Source organism: Panthera pardus, unplaced genomic scaffold, assembly GCF_024362965.1.
Source record: "Panthera pardus isolate Hobbes unplaced genomic scaffold, ASM2436296v1 HiC_scaffold_13, whole genome shotgun sequence".
Taxonomy (NCBI): Eukaryota; Metazoa; Chordata; class Mammalia; order Carnivora; family Felidae; genus Panthera; species Panthera pardus.
Genome location: NW_026526688.1, coordinates 39,105,531 through 39,114,176, shown reverse-complemented (window position 1 = coordinate 39,114,176; position 8,646 = coordinate 39,105,531). Strand labels below are relative to the sequence as shown.

At 37.0% G+C, this 8,646-nt stretch overlaps 1 protein-coding gene across 12 annotated transcripts in view; it reads left to right on the top strand.

Annotated features, from left to right (window-relative positions):
• Positions 1-8,646, top strand: part of PSD3 (pleckstrin and Sec7 domain containing 3) — an 800,398-nt gene that overhangs the window by 234,263 nt on the left and 557,489 nt on the right. The window lies entirely within an intron of this gene.

Below are 8,646 nucleotides of genomic sequence, written 5' to 3'. Positions count from 1 at the left end.
GAACAGAGGAGAGAGACAGAGAGAGAGAGAGAGAGAGAGAGAGAGAGAGAGAGAGAGAGAATACCAATCCTAAGCAGGCTCCATGCTCCACGTGGAGCCCAACATGGGACTCGATCCCAGAACCCTAGGATCGTGACCTGAGCCAAAATCAAGAGTCCGTTAGTCAACCAACCGAGCCACCCAGGTGCCCCCCAGATAATTCTTTTTAAAATAAAACCTTCCCAGTTCAGTGTGACCTTTCACAGTCAGTCAGAGTTAATGAACCTCATTATCAATTGAGGATTTTAAAGACTTGTTGCTCTGCTACCCAGCATCTTGTGGCCTAGGAATTTGAGACACAATGAGAATCTTAGTCTTTAAATAGAATTTTGGGTTATAAAATGAGGTGGATTATCAATAGAAAAGCTTGATTAAATGATTGTAACATAGTATTATTAACTCAGTCACAAGATATCCATTAAAATCAAACTAATTAGGAAATATTGGTTTCTAGGAAAAAATAGAAAAGGTTATAGAGTGACTTGCCACCCAAAATCAGGAACAGAATTAGAATTGATTTGGAGACATTTCATGGTACTAAAATACATCATTCTAATACTTAAATATTTAGAGAGAAAAGAAATCCCCCCCCAAAAAAACTGTTTAAAATATTTTATCTATTGTATGGGATAATAATGAATATTGATTACATTATTTGGATAATATTTTTGGATAATGCAGAAATTTTGAAAACTCAATATCTTCTATAGCTACAATTAAGCAATTATAATAAAACTTATAAATTTATTACATTTAAAACATTGAAACATGTTCCTTAAAAGGGTCAGATGGTTCCTTTAGACCATTTTTTGATGGAATTTTTAAAAAATGTTATTATTCCCTTTTATATATTTTAAATGCATGTACTTAATGTTCAACCTTTTTTTAATGATTCATGTTGATTGTTTTCTAGTATTCAATTACAGTGATGTTGTCTTTATGGGTTATAAACCTGTATCTTAAAGGCATTACAGGAAATTATTTTAATGTATGGTAACCAGGTTTTAAAAAAGGGCCTAATAACAGTTATTGTTTTTAATGTTTATTTATTTATTTTGCGAGAGATAGAGACAGCACAAGCAGGGGAGTGGCAGAGAAAGGGGAAGAGAGAGAATCCAAAGCAGGCGTCATGCTTTCTGCACAGAGTCCAACGTGGGGCTTGATATCAGGAACTGTGAAATATGACCTGAGCTGAAACCAAGAGTTGGACGCTTAACCAACTGAGCCACCCAGACGCCCCCTAATAACAGCGTTAGTTAAATTTTGCTATTTAACAACTAGATTTTCAGCCCCTATTGTAAATGTACACACAGAATCTTAAGAAAAAATGCTCTAAGTACTTTTCAAGTATTAGCTAATTTATTCCTTATAACAACCTAATGAGGTTGTTTTATGATTGTCCTCATTTTTTAAAGTCACAGGGCAGTTAAGTACCTTGTCCAATAATAAGTAGTAGCATCTAGGTTTGAAGTTTTCATCTGTCACCAGAGCCTTCAGTCTTATTCACCAAGGTAGGTCTTTTTGTTCTGTAATGAGTGGACTTTGTTTATCATTTTGGGTAATTGGTGGCCTGGTTTGTTTCCATCCTGATTTTTGTATGTTTTGAAACTTTGTGTTCACTCATTTGTTCATCACATGTTTATTGAACACCCATAATGTTCTGCTGAGGGTTTAGCAAGTAATCCAGGTAGGCCCTTATCTGTTGGAGTTTAGTGTTTAAAACAGTCCTTGAATGTTAGTGCTTGATGGCTAGTAGGAGGGAAGACAGATGTAGCCAAGTGAACTTACTGTGAGGTCAGAAAGAACTCCCCGAGAAGCTCAGGGCTGAGAGGTGAGCAGGATTAAGCCAGACTGGGAAGGACGTGTAAGGAGAAGATGGGTGACATTCTAGTTAGAAGGAGCAGCCAAGTGCAAAGGCTGAGATGAGAGGCTGAGTAAGTTGTTCAGGGAACTGCATATAAATCCATTATGACTGAAGCTCAGTATTTTGAATTGGGAATAGAAGTGGTGAAGGGTGTAAATAGTGTAAAAGTGTTTTAAGATCAGACAGAAGAGTGAAAGAATTGATTAACTTTATATTTTATTGTAATTTCTGGGATAACAAAGGTAAAGAAACAGAGCATACAGCTTCCATACTTGCAAGGGCATAGAGGCAAGAAAGGAGGTTAAAATAGATGGGATAACTAGCACAAAATAAGATGGTAGATGTAAACCCAAATATATTTATAATTACATTAAATGTGTATGGACTAAATTAAAGACACAGACTGTCAGACTGATAAAAATCAACCAACCAAACAAGATGCTGCTTTTACTTTATTGATTCCCACAATATGAGAAATGACAAGTAGTGACCATGAAATAATATACCCCCATCTCCTTACCTCTCCTTGTAGTCCACAAGCTGTCACCTTCTTGGGAAGGGTACTGGACTTCCTGCTGTAAGTGCAATGGTCGTGCTGGGAGCTGGCAGGTTAGTTGTATCTGGGTTATGAGGGACTGGCTCCTTACTGACTTGTGAGACCTTTATGGCAGGGTGGAGTTTTATTCACATCCCTAGTGATTCATGTAGTTTTTGACATATGGTAGTAATTGGCATACGTAAATATAAATACCTTGCCTGGTATTTATCATGTGGATACATTTGATTTCCATGTGAGATGTAAAGGATCTTGTTATAGTTTTCACTTTTCCATAATACCTGCTAAAACATATATAAGTATATAATAACTATTTCCTAATTAATTCAGTCAAGGTTAAATCTGACTTCTGCATAAGGGTATTGTACTGCTCAATGCTTTGGAGGTTTGTTTCTATAGCACAGAAAAAACAAAAACCACTTATTTACACAATAAAGAACCTAATGACCTACTTTTTCATAAATATACTTTACAGGTAGAAGAGTATTCTTTTAGGATGGGGGAGGGATGGGTGAAATAGGTGAAGGAGGTTAAAAGTACACTTATCATGATGAGCACTGAATAATGTATAGAATTGTTGAATCACTATATTGCACACCTGAAACTAATATAACACTATATGTTAACACATTGGAATTAAAATAAAATTAAAAAAAGAAATTAACATCCAAAAAATGGTGTTCTTTTATATTTTGAAAAGCATGACTTATTTAATATCAGAATAAATACTTTGCTTATAAAAAGCTGTAATAAATATTAATAATAAAATAATAAAATATTTTTCTTAGAAGAAATATTGGGTAGAACATACCAAAACAGTAATTTATTTCTTTGGAGTGAAAGTTACTTTTGATTCTGTTAGTCCAAATGCCTGAAGTTCTCTTGTTGACTAAGAATGTACTGCTCGATACAAAACTCAGTTGACTTCATGTAAAAACTACTCATTATGAATGGAAAGAATTACAGAATTCAAAGGCAAAGCTAGACATTCTGTTTTTAATCACAGTGTATAAAAATTAGAATATGGAGCCAGGATCTAGTTGAATATACTTTTTTAAATCTTTTTTTTTTTTTAAATGTTTTATTTATTTTTGAGAGAGAGAGAGAGACAGAGCTTGAGCGGGAGAGGGGCAGAGTGAGAGAGGGACACAGATCAGAAGCAGGCTCCAGGCTCTGAGCTGTCAGCACAGAGCCTGACATGGGGTTTGAACTCAAAATCCGTGAAATCACGACCTGAGCTGAAGTCAGACGCCCAACTGACTGAGCTACCCAGGCACCCCTGAATATACTATTTTTACAGTAGACATTTTGGAAACATTTGTTTGGAAATAAAGTAAAAATGGATATATGCTTCTTGCCCTCAACGTCCTGGTGGTTCTTCTGTTTAGTGATCTGTTTGTCTGTCGTGAAATCACATAATTTTAAAGCAGGGAAAGGATGTTAAATCTCTTGTCATCCTCTCATCCTCCAGATGAGAAAATAGGCCCACGGTGGTGGGAGGACTAGACTGAAGTTATATCGCTAACTCTAGAAGGAACTAGGAAGGGGGAGAGGTTGACAGGAAGAGTCACTATCAGCGAGAGAGATGAGAAACAGGGATTGAGAAGAGGAGAGGCAGGGAGGATGGTAAGAAGAAAGTGTGCTGGCTTTGCTGCTTCTCAGAAGTGGGAAGTAAAGCAGTGATCTCAAGCGTGAGGAGAGCGCAGACTGGCAGCAGTGGGGATCTAGGAACATAAGCCTTCAGTGTAAACCCCACCTTGAGCTGACTGAGGCTGGCTGGTCCAGTGAGTATAGAGCTAGCTGTCTCAGGGTTTATAGAGATGAGAAGGAGAAGAGGCAAATTGAAACTTATGTGGCTGATAATTTGTCAGATTTCTGTTTTTTCAAATCTTAGCAAGAGTATATACCCTCACATTTCCTTTTCTACTTTCACATTTGAGCAAAATCATTTGATTTTCCTTGCTTGGTTAGGGTTTGACGTTTTAAGAAAAGTCACAATGCAAACTAATTTTCAAAGGTATTTTGAGTGTTTCAGGTATTCTTTCCTAGTTTACTCAAGGTCTGTTGTGGATTTGCTGCTGTGGAACAAGTGTGGAAACTGTGTGTGGGTGTGCGGTGCTGGTTTTTAATTTTGCCCATGATGCCCTCTGGACTTCTTATCAAGCCTGTGGTATTTACCTGGTGCCAGATTTAGGTCCTTAAATCCCTGAATAACTCCCTGAAGTCAGCAGGGAGCCTGGCCCAACTGAGCATGGCAGTCTTAGCTACTGATGATCCGTTGTTTCTTTTGGTATTATTGTGATATCTGACTTCCAGATTCTCAGGAAAGTGTGTGCTCTTCATTTGTTTGTACTCTAAAGTCCATTTCTGGTTACATCATTGTAAGACTCTCAGTTTGGCCCCTTCCTTTGTAGGCTGATATATAAATAAATTATGACAGTTGGTATGTTTCTGTTACACAGCAGTATGTATTCATTTTAGGAAAATAAGAAAATAGGGAAAGCAAAGGAAAAAAAATATAAATTAATCTATAGTCTACCTCCTAAAGAAACAACTGATAACATTTTAATGTATATCTAAAGGCTTTCTGTGTACATTTATTTGCATAATATTAAATATTATTTTAATAAAAATGAGTTTGTTTTGTTTTTAGATTGCACATATAAATGATACTATGCAGTATTTGTCTTTCTCTTTCTGGCTTATCTCACTTAGCATAATATCCTCAAGATCCATCGTGTTGTTGGAAATGACAGAATTTCTTTTTTCTCATGGCTGAATTTTATACATATTTTTATAAATAAAATTATATAATTGTGCATGTATGTATTATATATATTATATGTACATATATAACATTCATATGTTTATAAATATTTATATGTAACATACATAATGTGCATAATATATATGTATAAATATACATAAGCACCACATCTTCTTTATCCACTTATCCACTGATGGATACTTACGTTGTTAACATATCTTGGCTATTGTGAATAATACTGCAGTGAACATGGGAATGCAGATGTTTCTTCCATATACTGTTTACATTTCCTTTGGATACATACCCAGAATTAGGATTGGTGGATTTTTAATTTTTTAAGAAATCTCCATACTGTGTTCCTTAGTTGCTACAATTTACATTCCCACCAGCAGTGCACAAGTAAGTATTCTCTTTTCTCCACATCCTCACCAACACTTGTTATCTCTTGGCTTTTTGATGATTGCTGTTTATATAAGTTGTGAGGTGCTATCAGAATGTGGGTTTTACTTGCATTCCTTGATGACTAGTGATGTTGAGCATCTTTTATGTATTTGTTGGCCATTGGGATATCTTCTTTGGAAACATATCTATTTACTTCCTCTGCCCAGTTTTTAATTAGATTGTTCCTTTGCTATTGACTGGTATTTCTTTATATTTTTTGGATATTGAGTACTAACAGGTACATGATATGCAAATAGTTTCTCTCATTTTTGTGGGTTGCCTTTTCACTTTGTTGATGGTTTTCTTTCCTTTGCAGAAGCTTTTTAGTTTGATGTAGTCACACTTGTTTATTTTTGCCTTTGTTGTCTTTGCTTTTGGTGTCAAATCCAAAAATATCAGTGCCAAGGCTGATGTCAGGGCCTGTGTGTTCTTATAGGAGTTTTATGATTTCAGGTCTTATGTTTAAGTCTTTAATCCATTTTGTGTTTATTTTTTTATGTATGGTGTAAGATGGGGGTCCATTTTCATAAGCAGTTCTTCTTAAAACATTTGTTTTTTAGCCCTTCAAATTTCATATGCACTGTAAGTGTTTTTCCAACATGAGCTTTATTTATTAACTTATAGAATGAATGGGGAGAAGGGCAGAGGGAGAGAGAGAGAGAGAGGGAGAGAGAGAGAGAACTTAAGCAGGCTGCACGCTCAGCATGGAGCCCTATGCAGGGGTTGATCCCATGACCCTGGGACCATGACCTGAGCTTAAATCAAGAGTCAGTCACTCAACTGACTGATCCACCCAAGTGCCCCCCAAGATAAGCATTTTAGTGACTTTATGTTTTCCATTATATGGAGATATTGTAATTTATTTGAATTGTCAGTAATTTATTTGAATCGTCAGTCTTTTGCTTTTAGTTTTTTGTTGCAGTGCTGTCAAGAACATCCACGTAATATTTTCTTGGGAAATTTCTTACAAGCATAAATGGTAGATGGAAGGGAATACATATTTTTAAGGTTTTGATTCATATTGTTATTTCTCTCTGGAAAGATCATATGTATGTTGGCCAGCATTACATGATACAGTACCTGTGTCCCCATAACTGATGATATTACTTGGCTAATATGTACTCCTCTGGTTATGAGTTAAGATTTAGATATTTTCCATATGTTTATTAGGAGTTGGTATTTTTTCTTGAATTGCCTATTCATGCATTAAGGAAGATTTTGACTTTATGTGTAATTTTTCAATTTTATCTACCAGTGGCATGAAATGCCTCATCTTCCCATCAGAGGTGATACTAAAGTAGAAGTTAAAGATACTGGAACTGTTTAAAGCCAGGGAATGAGTATCTATTAACTTATAATGATAAGTCAGCCTTTATCCCTTTATACAGTTATAAATCAGTCTTTAATCCTTCTGTTTTAATCTTACAGATAAAGAACAAAAGGCTTAGATAGGCCAAGGAACTTATCCAGGGTCCCACAGTTGTAAATGGCAGAAATAGGATATAAACCCTGTTCTGCCTGACCTTGTAGCACACGTTTCTTTCACTCTAACCATGTACCTTCCACGTCTGGGCCATACCTTGTTTAAGAAGACATATTTATATCAGGTATTAAGTTAGCTGGCTGGAATCTAAGGTACATTTTGACCAAAAAGATGAAATTTGGAGGAATATTTAGAAATATTCTAATGTGATACAGAGTACTTCAGAAACTTGGTGTTATTTTGATTTTTCTGCTAACTCTTCCAGTTAGGAACTGCAATGTATTAGGGGAGTAGAAAATGGGTAGGGATTAGCAAAGACCTTTTCCCTAAAAGCTTTGACCTTTTTCCCTTCCCCACACTTCCAGGAGAGTGCTTACCTCTACTTGCCTTTTGTCTCCTCACTAGTGCTTTCTCTTCATACTGTCCTGTTAGAATGCTGCTTTCTCTATTTCCCTAACGCCGTGGCAACAGTGCATGGCAACTGCTTTCCTTGAGGTCAGGGAGAAAGACTTCATATTTTTCTTTCTCTTCAACCTGCTGTTTGCATTTAGCACTGTGGTCTACCCGTTCATCCAGTGAAAAGCAAGGAAGCACTGAACTGTAGTCAAGACTATAGGACCTGCTGGATGGAGTAGCTAGCAGGCCTGCTGTGCCCCTTTGCAGCAGTTTAAACTCAAGCCTTTTCTGACCACCGGTTCTAAAATAGCACCCATTGCATCTTCTGCCCCCAGTCTTCTACCCCTTCATTCTCTGTGCTTATTTTTTTTTTAATTTGACATGTTATATATTAGAAGTTTATTTGTTCATTCAGTCTACCCCCCACTAGAATGTAGGCTTTAGGTGAGTGGGATTTTCTTTTGTTCACTGTTCTACATGTTTCCTGGGACTAGCACATTGTAGGGGCTCCATAATTTTTTTTTAATGTTTGTTTATTTTTGAGAGAGAGAGAAAGTGAGCATGAGAGGTGGAGGGGCAGAGAGAGAAGGAGACACAGAATCCAAAGCAGGCTCCAGGCTCTGAGCTGTCAGCACAGAGCCCTATGTGGGTCTCGAACTCATGGAGTGAGAGATCGTGACCTGAGCCTAAGTCAGACGCTTAACTGACTGAGCCACCCAGGCACCGCCCCCCCCCCCCCCCCCCCCCGCCCCCATAAATATTTGTTAAATAGGCCACAGGACTTGGTGGTAGAAGCCTGATTTGCTCTCCTTGGATCTTTTACCTTTGAAGGCATCTTTGGATGGTATTTGGCCTTTCCCTGGAAATTTGGTCAACTCCAGGGGATTTTGAAGTCCATCAAGTCTTAGGGCCTGAGCCAAGTGAGAGCCCTGTCAGGAGTGGATTATAGTTATGAAAGATTTGCATGAAGAATAGCTTAGACTTTGGTTTGAATCCTGACCCCTGGTATTTTTACTCACTGTATGAGTTTGAGGAAAGCTTTCTGAGCCTGTTTCCTCATCTGTAAAGTGTGCATAATAATATCTGCCTCCTTAGTGTGC